Source organism: Triticum dicoccoides, chromosome 5A (genome assembly GCF_002162155.2).
Source record: "Triticum dicoccoides isolate Atlit2015 ecotype Zavitan chromosome 5A, WEW_v2.0, whole genome shotgun sequence".
Lineage (NCBI taxonomy): Eukaryota > Viridiplantae > Streptophyta > Magnoliopsida > Poales > Poaceae > Triticum > Triticum dicoccoides.
Genome location: NC_041388.1, coordinates 180,993,402 through 181,007,889, shown reverse-complemented (window position 1 = coordinate 181,007,889; position 14,488 = coordinate 180,993,402).

Below are 14,488 nucleotides of genomic sequence, written 5' to 3'. Positions count from 1 at the left end.
CGCTTCATCTCCAAGTTGGGGGAGCGCGCCTTGTCGTTCTTCAAGCTGATGAAGAAGAAGGGTCCGTTCGAGTGGACCCCCGAGGCCAACCTGGCATTTCAAGACCGTCAGAGATACTTGACCAGCCCGCCGGTGATGGTGGCGCCTCGTCCTCGCGAGCCTTTGGTACTGTACTTGTCTGCCACACCCCATTCCGCCAGCGCGGCGCTGGTGGCCCTTAGAGAGGAGCCCAAGTCAAGGGTTCGCCAAATGAAGCCGCCAAGCCGGATGGGGCCGCACAACACCAAGACAATGCTCCTGAGACAGCGGGTGCTTCGACTAGTCATCAAGCCCCAGGAGTTGGAGATCCACAGGAAGCGCCTCAGTCCCTGGTAGCCAAAAACTCCGTCAGCTCTCCCACCCTTGTCGAGCACCCAATGTACTTTTTCAGCACAGTGCTACGAGATGCGAGAGCACGGTACCCCATGCCTCAAAAGGTCTTGCTCGCGCTCCTGGTGGCCTTGCGTAAGCTGCGCCACTACTTCCAGGGTCACCCCATCAAGGTCGTCTCAGCTTACCCGTTGGAGAGAGTGCTCAGGAGCCCCAATGCCGCGGGAAAAGTCGCTGAATGGAACATCGAGCTGCAAGCGTTTGACCTGGAGTTCAGCACAACCAGGGTCATCAAGGGGGCTGCGCTCATCGACTTTGTGGCAGAATGGACCGACACCCCGGAGCTCTAAGCAGGCGAGAACCGATCCCTCTCGCCAGGAAGTGAAGGACCAGATGGTTGGGTCATGTGCTTCGATGGCGCGTATGCACGTCAGGGCGCGGGGGATGGAGTCGTGGTCATCTCACCCACACAGGACAAGCTTTACTACGTCGTGTAGCTCTGCTTCCAGCGGGGCGAGATGGTCTCTAACAACATCGTAGAGTATGAGGGTCTCATCGCCGGCCTCAAAGCTACGGAGGCCCTGGGGTGAAATGCCTCACCATCAAGGGAGACTCGCAGCTCCTCGTCAACTTCTCCAACAAGGTGTACGAGCCAAAGGATGAACACATGGAGGCGTACCTCGTGGAGGTGCGCAAGATGGAGAAGCAGTTCCTGGGCCTGGAGCTACAGCATGTGCCCCGCGGCACAAACAAAGAGGCTGACGACATCACCAAAAGAGCATCAAAGCGGCTTCCCCAAGAGGCTGGCGTCTTCGAGGAGCGGCTCTTCAAGCCTTTGGCAGCACCTCCTCCTACGGAGCCGGCGCCACCTCAGGAGCAGCTCCCCCAGCCACCCACCTCGGGAGCCCCCGCCTGCGGCGCGACCTCAGGAGCACGCCTCCTCTTAGCGCTCGAGCCTCAAGAGGGGTGCTGGATCGAGGAGTTCAGGGCGTACCTAACGCAAGGCACGTTGCCGGAGAAGGAGGAAGATGCGAAGCGTGTGGCCCGGCAAGCTACAACGTACTGCATCTAGCACGGTGAGCTATACAGGAAGCGACCAAATGATGTTTCTCTATGATGCATTTCCAGGGAACATGGGAATGAGTTGCTGGCTGACATACATGGCGGAGACTGCGGGCACCACTCATTGTCACGCACCTTAGTCGGCAAGGCTTTCCGCAGCGGGTTCTATTGGCCCACGACACTCAACGACTAATAACCCACAAGTATAGTGGATCGCAACAGTTTTCGAGGGTAAAGTATTCAACCCAAATTTATTGATTCGACACAAGGGGAGCCAAAGAATACTCTCAAGAATTAGCAGCTAAGTTGTCAATTCAACCACACCAGGAAACTTAGTATTTGCAGCAAAGTGTTTAGTAGGAAAGTAATATGATAGTAGTGGTAATGGTAGCAAAAGGTAATAGTAGTACAAGTACTATTTTTGGTATTTTGTAGTGATGATAGCAATAGCAACGGGAAAGTAAATAAGCGAAGAACAATATGTGGAAAGCTCATAGGCACTGGATTAGTGATGGAGAATTATGCCGGATGCGGTTCATCATGTAACAGTCATAACCTAGGGTGACACAGAACTAGCTCCAGTTCATCAATGTAATGTAGGCATGTATTTCGAATACAGTCATACGTGCTTATGGGAAAGAGCTTGCATGACATCTTTTGTCCTACCCTCCCATGGCAGCGGGGTCCTTCCAGAAACTAAGGGATATTAAGGCCTCCTTTTAATAGAGTACTGGAACAAAGCATTAACACATAGTGAATACATGAACTCCTCAAACTACGGTCATCACCGGTAAGTATCCCGATTATTGTCACTTCGGGGTTAATGGATCATAACACATAATAGGTGATTATAGACTTGCAAGATAGGATCATGAACACTCATATATTGATGAAAACATAATAGGTTCAGATCTGAACTCATGGCACTCGGGCCCTAGTGACAAGCATTAAGCATAGCAAAGTCATAGCAACATCAATCTCAGAACATAATGGATACTAGGGATCAAACCCTAACCAAACTAACTCGATTACATGATAGATCCCATCCAACCCATCACCGTCTAGCAAGCCTATGATGGAATTACTCACACACGAGGGTGAGCATCATGAAATTGGTGATGGAGGATGGTTGATGATGACGATGGCGACGGATTCCCCTCTCCGGAGCCCCGAACGGACTCCAGATCAGCCATCCCGAGAGGTTTTAGGGCTTGGCGGTGGCTCCGTATCGTAAAACACGATGAATTCTTCTCTCTAATTTTTTTCTCCCCGAAATACAATATATAGAGTTGGAGTTGGAGTCGGAGGAGCTCCAGGGGGCCCACGAGGTAGGGGGGCACGCCCTAGGGAGCAGGCGCGCCCCCCACCCTCGTGGACAAGTGGTAGGCCCCCTGGCCTTCATCTTTTGCGGGTATTTTTTATATTTTCCAAAAAGTTGCTCCATGAAGTTTCAGGTCATTCCGAGAACGATTGTTTCTGCACATAAATAACACCATGGTAATTCTGCTGAAAACAGCGTCAGTCCGGGTAAGTTCCATTCAAATCATGCAAGTTAGAGTCCAAAAAAAGGGCAAAAGTGTTTGGAAAAGTAGATACGACGGAGACGTATCAACTCCCCCAAGCATAAACCTTTGCTTGTCCTCAAGCAATTCAGTTGACAACTGAAAGTGATAATGAAAAACATTTACAAACTCTGTTTGCTCTTGTTGTTGTAAATATGTAAAGCCAGCATTCAAGTTTTCAGCAAAGATTATAACTAACCACATTCGCAATAATGCTTAGGCCTCAAGTTTACTCATATCAATGGCATAATCAACTAGCGAGCAATAATAATAAATCTCGCATGACAAGATGGTATCTCGCTAGCCCTTTCTGAGACCGCAAAACATAAATGCAGAGCACCTTTAAAGACCAAGGACTGACTAGACATTGTAATTCATGGTAAAAGAGATCCAGTCAAGTCATACTCAATGTAAACTAACAATAATCAATGCGAATGACAGCAGTGCTCTCCAACTGGTGCTTTTTAATAAGAGGATGATGACTTAGCATAAAAGTAAATGGATAGGCCCTTCGCAGAGGGAAGCAGGGATTTGTAGAGGTGCCAGAGCTCGGTTTTGAAATAGAGGTGAATAATATTTTGAGCGGTATACTTTCATTGTCAACATAACAACCAAGAGATGGAGATATCTTCCATGCTACACACATTATAGGCGGTTCCCAAACAAAATGGTAAAGTTTATACTCCCCCTTCCACCAACAAGCATCAACCCATCGCTTGCTCGAAACAACGAGTGCCTCCAACTAACAAGAGTCCCAGGGGGAGTTTTGTTTGCAATTATTTTGATTTAGTTTGCATAAAGCATGGGACTAGGCATCCCGGTGACCAGCCATTCATCTCGTGAGTGAGGAGCGGAGTACACTCCTCTTGAGAATAACCCGCCTAACATGGAAGATACGGACAGCCCTAGTTGATACATGAGCTATTCGAGCATACAAAACATGATATTTATTTGAAGGTTTAGAGTTTGGCACTTACAAATTTACTTGGAACGGCAGGTAGATACCATATATAGGTAGGTATAGTGGACTCATGTGGAATAACTTTGGGGTTTTAAAGGGATTGGATGCACAAATAGTATTCCCGCTTAGTACAAGTGAAGGCTAGCAAAAGACTGGGAAGCGACCAGCTAGAGAGCGACAAGAGTCATGAACATGTATTAAAATGAATCAACACCGAATGCAAGCATGAGTTGGATATAATCCACCATGAAGATAAATATCGGGAAGGCTATGTTGATTTTGTTTCAACTACATGTGTGAACATGCGCCAAGTCAAGTCACTTAAATCATTTAGAGGAGGATACCACCCTATCATACCACATCACAACCATTTTAATAGCATGTTGGCACGCAAGGTAAACCATTATAACTCATAGCTAATCAAGCATGGCACAAGAAACTATGATCTCTAGTTGTCATTGCAAACATGTTTATTCATAATAGGATGAATCAGGAACGATGAACTAATCATATTTACAAAAACAAAAGAGGTCGAGTTCATACCAGCTTTTCTCATCTTAGCCAGTCCATCATATATCGTCATAATTGCCTTTCACTTGCACGACCGAACGATGTGAATATTAATAATAGTGCACATGCATTGGACTAAGCTGGAATCTGCAAGCATTCAATAAACAGGAGAAGACAAGGCAATATGGGTTCTTTTCTCACATCAACAATTATGCATACAAGAGCCACTTCAACAATTTAATTATGGTCTTCTCCTATCGATCCCCAAAGAAAAGAAATAAAACTATTTACACGGGAAAGCTCCCAACAAGTAAAAGAAGAACAGGAAATCTTTTTGGGTTTTATTTTTAATTACTATTACAAGCATGTAAATTAAAACTAGCCAAAAGCTACAACTAATTTTTTTGGTTTTTCGTAAGGTTTATTAAACACACAAGAAGAAAGCATAAAAAGGAAATTAAACTAGCATGGATGATACAATGAAAAAGTATGAGCACCGACATCTGGCAATGAGTGTGTGAACATAAATGTAATGTCGGTGGGAAATACGTACTCCCCCAAGCTTAGGCTTTTGGCCTGAGTTGGTCTATGGCCACGGCTGGCCTGGCGGATATCCATAATAATAGTTGGGGTCTTACTGCGATGAAGAAGAAGAATCCGATTGCCACTGGCTGGCAATCATCTCCGGATCCCACTGGTAATTAGACTGCCGTGAAGGATCAACTTGTGGTTCCGGCTCTAGCTCCATGGCTGGTGCAGGGTTCTGGTAGGCGTGAATAGCCTCTAACAGAACAAGGTACTGGCCTGCAGATAAATCAAACAAAGAAGGAGAAGGCAAGGTAATAGTCTCAGGATGATGTTTATCAGAGAACAATTTGTATTTATGCTCTCCTTCCCTATTCTTAACAAGAAAATCATGTGCCACCATACTTTTATAATCTAAATAAACACGAGGTAGCACTTTTTCTTCCTTCTCATAATGCCTAATATGTAGTTTAAAATGTGCAGCTAGGCATGAAGCATAGATGCCTCCAAAGATGGGGCCCTCGGTACGGTTCAGACTTAACCGTTTAGCAATAATGCTGCCCATACTAACAGAGTTATCACCATATAAACCATGGAGAAAATAATAATATCAGGGACACTAAGGCTTCCAAAGTTTCTGCGACCAATTAAACAACGACTAGCAAATAATGCAAAGTAGCATAAAACAGGAAAATGTATGCTAGTGATTCGTGCATCGGAAACCTTCCTTGTTTCCCCTACAATGATAGTATCAATAAACCCATCCACATCCTCGCGATGTGGTTCCGCTGTCTTGCCCTCGAAAGGGACTAAACAAACCCGACAAAAATCATAAAGTTACATCTCCTTATGCTCATCATATAAATGAAACTCCACCGTAGGTGGTGAGCTCCTAGAATGGGAATGAAAGTTCTGCACAAAGGTATTTGTGAGTAAGATATACTGATCACGTTGGTCGTGGAGGAAAGCGGTGAGGCCTGCATTCTTAGCCAATTCATTAAAATCTTCATAAATCCCGGCTGCTCTCAAGAAATCATCGGAAGACCATTCACACGACCGAACGTCCGCGGTGCGTGGCATATTATACTTAGGCTTCGGTGCCTTTTCCTTCGAGCTTCGGCTCGATGAGCCCCTCAAAAGTCTCTTCATCATTTTCTGAAAAATTCTGAAATTTTTAGTAACTTCAAAATAAAAGTAAACCAAACTCAATAATATCGGTAGCAACTACTCCTACAAGTGCCTAGGGCCTATATCATGCATCAAAAGACCATATAAATTTGACATGCAAGCTCAAGAATAGGGTCACTTAAGCAGCAAAAATTTGCAATGAATAAAGCACTCGAACAAAAACTAATTGGAACAATGGAGGAGTCACATACCAAGGAACAATCTCAAAAAGTAGTTTTGCGAGAGGTGCTTTGAGCAAGGAGATCAAAAATGGCAGCAAAACGAGCTTGGACTCGGGTTTGAGCTGGTTGTTCGTGTTTGTGGGAGGAAGAAGGAGTGTGTGGGTGAAAGGATAAGTGGAGGAGGGCCACCGTGGGCCCACGAGGGAGGGGGCGTGCCCAGGGGGGTAGGGCGCGCCCTCCACCTTCATGTGCAAGTGGTTAACCCCCTCTGCTGTGTTCTCAGTGCCAAATATTCTCAAATATTCCAGAAAAAATCATATTTAAATTTCAGGGCATTTGGAGAACTTTTATTTTTGGGGTATTTTTATATTGCACAGATAATCAGATAACAGACAGAAAAATATTTATTTTTATTTTATTTAATATAAATAACAGAAAGTAAAAGTGGGGTACAGAAGGTTGTGCCTTCTAGTTTCATCCATCTCATGATCATCAAAAGGAATCCACTAACAAGGTTGATCAAGTCTTGTTAACGAACTCATTCCGAATAACATGGATCCGGAGAAATTTCGAATAACACTATGTTACCTCAACAGGGATATGCACATCCCCAATAATAATAATATCATATTTCTTCTTGAAAGTAGGAAGAGGAAATTCAAAACCTCCAAATATAATTGATGGAATTTTTCCAATAGAGTTGATACTATGAACTTGAGGTTGTTTCCTCAGAAAGTGTACCGTATGCTCATTACCATTAACATGAAAAGTGACATTGCCTTTAGTGCAATCAATAACAGCCCCTGTAGTATTCAAAAAGGGTCTTCCAAGAATGATAGACATACTATCGTCCTTGGGAATATCAAGAATAACAAACTCCGTTAAAATAGTAACGTTTGCAACTACAACAGGCACATCCTCACAAATACCGACATGTATAGCAGTTGATTTATCAGCCATTTGCAAAGATATTTCAGTAGGTGTCAACTTATTCAAGTCAATTCTACGATATAAAGAGAGAGGCATAACACTAACACCGGCTCCAAGATCACATAAAGCAGTTTTAACATAGTTTATTTTAATGGAGCATGGTATAGTTGGTACACCGGGATCTCCAAGTTTCTTGGGTATTCCACCCTTAAAAGTATAATTAGCAAGCATGGTGGAAATTTCAGCTTCCGGTATCTTTCTTTTATTTGTAACAATATCTTTCATGTACTTAGCATAAGGATTCATTTTGAGCATACCAGTTAATCGCATACGCAAAAAGATAGGTCTAATCATTTCAGCAAAGCGCTCAAAATCCTCATCATCCTTTTTATTGGATGGTTTGGGAGGAAAAGGCATGGGTTTCTGAACCCAAGGCTCTCTTTCCTTACTGTGTTTCCTAGCAACAAAGTCTTTCTTATCATAATGTTGATTCTTTGATTGTGGGATATCAAGATCAACATCAGGTTCAATTTCTATATCATTATCATTACTAGGTTGAGCATCATCATGAACACTATTATTAGCATTATCACTAGTTTCAGGTTCATTACCAGATTGAGTTTTAGCATCAGAAATAGAAATATCATTTGGATTCTCAGGTGGTTCAGTAATAGGTTCACTAGAAGCATGAAAAGTCCTATCATTTTTCTTTTTCTTCCTTTTAGAAGGACTAGGTGCATCTATATATTTCTCTGAGAATATTGCTCAATTCTCTTAGGATGGACTTCAGGATACAAAGGTTCCTGAGTCATTCTGCCACCTCTAGTCATAACTCTAACAACATTATCATTATTCTTACTATTCAATTCATTGAGCAAATCATTTTGAGCTTTAAGTACTTGTTCTACTTGAGTGGTAACCATGGAAGCATGTTTGCTAATAAGTTTAAGTTCACCTTTGACATTAGCCATATAATCACCCAATTGTTCTAGCATATTTGAATTGTATTTCAATTGTCTACCAAAATAAGCATTAAAATCTTCTTGCTTAGCCATAAATTTATCAAACTCATCTAAGCATGGGCTAGCAAATTTAGTAAATGGGATTTCAGCTTTGTCATATCTATAGAGAGAATTTACCTTTACTACCTATGTCGGGTTATCAACACCATGAGTTTCTTCAATATGTAAAGGATTAAGATCATATGTTTCTTCAACGGGTGGTAAATTAAGACCATGCATTTCTTCAATAGGACGTAAATTCTTAACATCTTCAGCTTTAATACCTTTTTCTTTCATAGATTTCTTTGCCTCTTGCATATCTTCAGGACTGAGAAATAGAATACCATTCTTCTTTGGAGTTGGTTTAGGAATAGGCTCGGGAATTGGCTCCGGAGGTGCCCAATTATTTTCATTTGTCAACATATTATTCAATAGAATTTCAGCTTCATCCGGTGTTCTTTCCCTAAAAATAGAACCAGCAAAAGAAGCATCGGTTAGTCCATTATAAAAGATATCAAGTATTTCATTTTTCTTAAGAGGATGATCAGGCAAAGCATTAAATAATTGGAGAAGCCTCCCCCAAGCTTGTGGGAGACTCTCTTCTTCAATTTGCGCAAAGTTATATATATCCTTTAAAGCAGCTTGTTACTTATGAGCAGGGAAATATTTAGCAGAGAAGTAACAAATCATATCCTGGGGACTACGCACACAACCAGGATCAAGATAATTAAACCATATCTTAGCATCACCCTTTAATGAGAACGGAAATATTTTAAGGATATAAAAGTAGCAAGTTCTCTCATCATTAGTGAATAGGGTAGCTATATCATTTAATTTAGTAAGATGTGCCACAACAGTTTCAGATTCATAGCCATGAAAAGGATCAGATTCGACCAAAGTAATTATATCAGGATCAACAGAGAATTCATAATCCTTATCGGTAACACAGATAGGTGAAGTAGCAAAATCAGGGTCAGGTTTCATTCTAGCATTTAGAGATTGCTTATTCCATTTAGCTAATAATCTCTTAAGTCTGTGTCTATCCTTGCAAGCTAAAATAGCTAAAGAAGCTTCTTTATCAAAAACATAACCCTCAGGAATAACAAGCAAGTTTTCATCATCAATTTCATCAGTATTATCAAATTCAATATTTTCAATCTCTCTAGCCCTAGCAAGTTGTTCATCAAGAAATTCACCAAGTGGCACAGTAGTATCAAGCATATAAGTAGTTTCATCATAAGTATCATGTATAGCAGAAGTGGCATCATCAATAACATGCGACATATCAGAACGAATAGCAGAAGCAGGTTTAGGTGTCGCAAGCTTACTCAAAACATAAGGTGAATCAAGTGCGGAGCTAGATGGCAGTTCCTTACCTCCCCTCGTAGTTGAGGGATAAATCTTGGTTCTTGGATCTTTCAAGTTCTTCATAATGATAAGTAGTTATAAATCCCAAGTGACTCAAATAATAGAGCTATGCTCCCCGGCAACGGCGCGGGAAAATAGTCTTGATAACCCACAAGTATAGGGGATCGCAACAGTTTTCGAGGGTAAAGTATTCAACCCAAATTTATTGATTCGACACAAGGGGAGCCAAAGAATACTCTCAAGTATTAGCAGCTGAGTTGTCAATTCAACCGCACCTGGAAACTTAGTATCTGCAGCAAAGTGTTTAGTAGCAAAGTAATATGATAGTAGTGGTAACGGTAGCAAAAGGTAACAGTTGTAAAAGTAGTGCTTTTGGTATTTTGTAGTGATGATAGCAATAGCAACGGGAAAGTAAATAAGCGAAGAACAATATGTGGAAAGCTCGTAGGCAATGGATCAGTGATGGAGAATTATGCCGGATGTGGTTCATCATGTAACAGTCATAACCTAGGGTGACACAGAACTAGCTCCAGTTCATCAATGTAATGTAGGCATGTATTTCGAATATAGTCATACGTGCTTATGGGAAAGAGCTTGCGTGACATCTTTTGTCCTACCCTCCCGTGGCAGCGGGGTCCTTTCGGAAACTAAGGGATATTAAGGCCTCCTTTTAATAGAGTACCAGAACAAAGCATTAACACATAGTGAATACATGAACTCCTCAAACTACGGTCATCACCGGTAAGTATCCCGATTATTGTCACTTCGGGGTAACGGATCATAACACATAATAGGTGATTATAGACTTGCAAGATAGGATCACGAACACTCATATATTGATGAAAACATAATAGGTTCAGATCTGAACTCATGGCACTCGGGCCCTAGTGACAAGCATTAAGCATAGCAAAGTCATAGCAACATCAATCTCAGAACATAATGGATACTAGGGATCAAACCCTAACCAAACTAACTTGATTACATGATAGATCCCATCCAACCCATCACCGTCTAGCAAGCCTACGATGGAATTACTCACACACGGCGGTGAGCATCATGAAATTGGTGATGGAGGATGGTTGATGATGACGATGGCGACGGATTCCCCTCTCCGGAGCCCTGAACGGACTCCAGATCAGCCCTCCCGAGAGGTTTTAGGGCTTGGCGGCGGCTCCGTATTGTAAAACGCGATGAATTCTTCTCTTTGATTTTTTTCTCCCCGAGACATAATATATAGAGTTGGAGTTGGAGTCGGAGGAGCTCCAGAGGGCCCACGAGGTAGGGGGGCGCGCCCTAGGGGAGCAGGCGCGCCCCCACCCTCATGGACAGGTGGTGGCCCCCCTGGCCTTCATCTTTTGCAGGTAATTTTTTTATTTCCCAAAAGTTTCTCCGTGAAGTTTCAGGTCATTCCGAAAAAGTTGCTCCATGGTAATTCTGCTGAAAACAACGTCAATCCGGGTTAGTTCCATTCAAATCATGCAAGTTAGAGTCCAAAACAAGGGCAAAAGTGTTTGGAAAAGTAGATACGACGGAGACATATCAACGACGTGGCCAAGCTGGTAAAATCCTACAAGGCCTGCCAATTCCAAGCCAAGCAGATCCACCAGTCGGCTCAAGACCTCCAGACTATCCCGCTCTCATGGCCAATCGTGGTCTGGGGGCTGGATATCTTGGGCCCATTCCTTCGAGCGGCTGGAGGTTACCGCTACCTCTACGCCGCCGTCGACAAATTCATCAAATGGGCGGATGTGGAAGCCATCCGCACCATCCCAGTCGGTTCAGCAGTCAAGTTCATCAAGGGCCTCATAAGCCGGTTTGGGGTCCCTAATCGCATCATCACCGACAATGGCTCATAGTTCACCAGCAATCTCTTAAAAACATATTGTGCTAACCTTGGAACACAGATCTGCTACGCCTCTGTGGCGCACCCCAGGAGCAACGGCGAGGCCGAACGCGCCAATGCCGAGGTCCTGAGGGGTCTCAAGACCAGGACCTTCAAGAAGGAGCTCGAGGCCTGCGGCGGGGGATGGCACAACGAGCTCCAGTCCGTGCTGTGGTCCATCCGCACCACTGCCACCAAGCCCACAAGCGAGACCCCGTTCTTCGTCGTCTACGGAACAGAAGCGGTTCTCCCACATGAGGTCAAGCATCGCTACGCACGGGTCCTGGCGTTTGATGAAACACAGCAGGACACCATGCGGGGGATGGATCTTCGTGCTGGGGGAGGAACGGTGTTGTGAAGCCTTGCTCCGAGCTACGAGGTACCAGCAGGCGCTGCGGCGGTACCACTGCCACAACATCCGCTCCGGGACGGTCGAGGTGGGTGATCTTGTCCTGAGGCGGGTGCTCTCTAGGGAAGGGTTGTATAAGCTCTCGCCCATGTGGGAGGGCCCGCTTCGGGTCGCCCATGTCTCCAGGCCTGGCGCCGCGCGCCTGGAGGCACAGGACGGGATCCCCATCCAGAACGCCTGGAACATCCAGCACCTCCGGAGGTTCTACCCATGAAGCAAGGCCCGGTGCCTGTGAAGAATCTCTGCTCGTGACACTCTCATGTAATAATGAGTGGGGCTGTACACGCCCTGGAGTCTCAGGAGTGCCGCCCTCGGGCCTCGGGGTTCCCTCCCACGCCTAGTGGTAGCACTTAGCTCCACGCTGGTGAGAAGACAAGAAGACTAGACTAGGTGCCGGACGCGGCTTTTCATTTTATTTCCGCAGTTGGTTCGCCCCTTTTTAGTAAGAATTTGCTTTCTAGTGTTCCTTGCTGGCCTGGTTCCAGTGCCTTTTGCCTCCTTTCTGCCATCTGTTCCTCGTTTTGACCTGTACTTTCCCTCACATGCCTTGCGAGGGGGCTCGACAGGCGCCCTCGTGAGCGTTTTTGTGTTCCTGTCTTTTGCACGGCACCCTGGCTCGAGCTTGCAAGCTAGCGCACCCCTCTCAATCCGTGCACCCAGGGTACCGCGATATGAAGCACTGGGTTACGACCGGCAGTGCCTACGACTAGGATCCGGAAGAATAAGGATTCCCTAATGAATTTTTGCAGTTCTCAGGCACCTTCCAAGCACAGGAGGCCTTGTCAGGCATCGGGGAACGCGCGTCTCGCGAGGCGGAACCTACTTCAGGCGCATCAAGCTAAGTTATTCCTACGCGCATACATAAAACATGACGCTGCAACACAACATAGGAACGATAAACATAGCACAACCACTTAGGAATCATAATTGTTGCACGCCCAAGCGGGGGCCCATACTTGTCTCTCTCTTAATGCAAGAAGGAAAGGAAAAATGAAACAAAAGCAGAACGTGCTCCCACAGTAGGTCGCGAGGACGGGCCCGTGGCACTCTCCAAGCTCAACCAGACCCCTCCTCGTGCTTCATCGGAGTGCGGTGGCGAGTCGGCCCGCTGTCACCTTCGAAGCGGGCGCGGCGGTGTGGCGACTGGTCGTAGCCGCCACTGCTGGAGCTGTTGTCGGAAGAGGAGCTGTCGTAGCTGGACGAGCCATGGCCAGCGCCGAGGACAAAGCCACCTTCCTCCTCGTCACGACCATCGCAAGGCTGAGCACCTCGTCGCCGTTGTTGTCCTCGGGGCAGCACGCGACATGGCAACCATCTTCCCCAAATACCCTCATGAAGAGGGTCGCGTCGCCGTCGTACTTGAAGTGGAGGGCGCACCGCCTGCCCAGCCCGCACCTGCGGGCGAACGTCACCGGCCGCGGGCCAAGACCGTGTTGCCCGTGCCGGAGACTTCCACCGCGACCCATGAAGCCCTGCTGCAGCAACCATCCGCCTGTAGCCAGAGACCGCCTGGACCTGCGGACGGTAGTTCGCCGACAAAGAACCGCGGGAGCTGAAGCCAGGTGCCAGCCGGGTTCTCCGACCACAAGATGAACTCCGGCATCACCTCTGTCAAATGAAAGCACGGCCAGGGAGGCCGCGCAACCACGGCATGCCTCACCTCGTCAACAGGACTGCCACAACCTGGGCGGCTGCCACCACGAGAAGAGGCGCCACCGCAGCCGTGAGGGGCCGCGACGGGGGTCACAGTGTGCTTGCGAGGACGGCCGCGCCCCCTCTTGGGCGGTGGTGAGCCGGGCCCCTCCTGGCGAGCCTTCCCTTTCTGCGCAACTGAGAGCCTCTTCGCAGGCGCCATTGGTGTCGTTGTCGGTAGTGGAGCAAGAAAGAAGAAGAAGTGGGAGAAGCAAAGGAAGAGATGGGTGACGGGGGCTCCGCCCCCACTTCCCATTTATAGCTAAGGGGAGGCTAACCGCCGACATCCACGATCTAAGGTAATAATGATTTTTTTCCTGCGTGCAGCAAGGACCTATCAAGTCGTGAAGTTGCCGAGGTGGCATGGGGAAGCGGAGGCGCCCATGTCTAATCAATCGCCACGCATCAAGCGGAGCCGCAGGCTGTTGGAGCCCGCGGTGCTCCGCACTTGCCCTTTGGCTTCGCCTCGAAGCCAACCCCGAGCGCGCCATGGGCCCAGGGGCTACTGTCGGTGTTCTGGGAACGGGGGTCCCCGGACTTGCCTGCCTGTGGCCCGCAGCATGGCTCCACCAGCGGCCCTGTACGACCCATCTTCACCATCAAACACTCAAGACCCTCGCGAGGGGCCAAGCCTCGCGAGGAGGACGACGCAAGACCTCCTCAGGGGCGGCCTCACCAGGCTGGCTCATGAGGGGCGGCGAGATCAAGGCAAGGGACACCTCGCGAGGTTTACGTGATGCAAGCCATGACGACTGGAGCCAGGCGGGCGCCAGCGCGCGCAGTGTCCTCGTTTCCTCTTTGGTGCTAAAGAGGAGAGCGCAGGCGAGGAGTCCCGAGGCATCAGGCAAAGGTTTCCATGTCGGCGCAA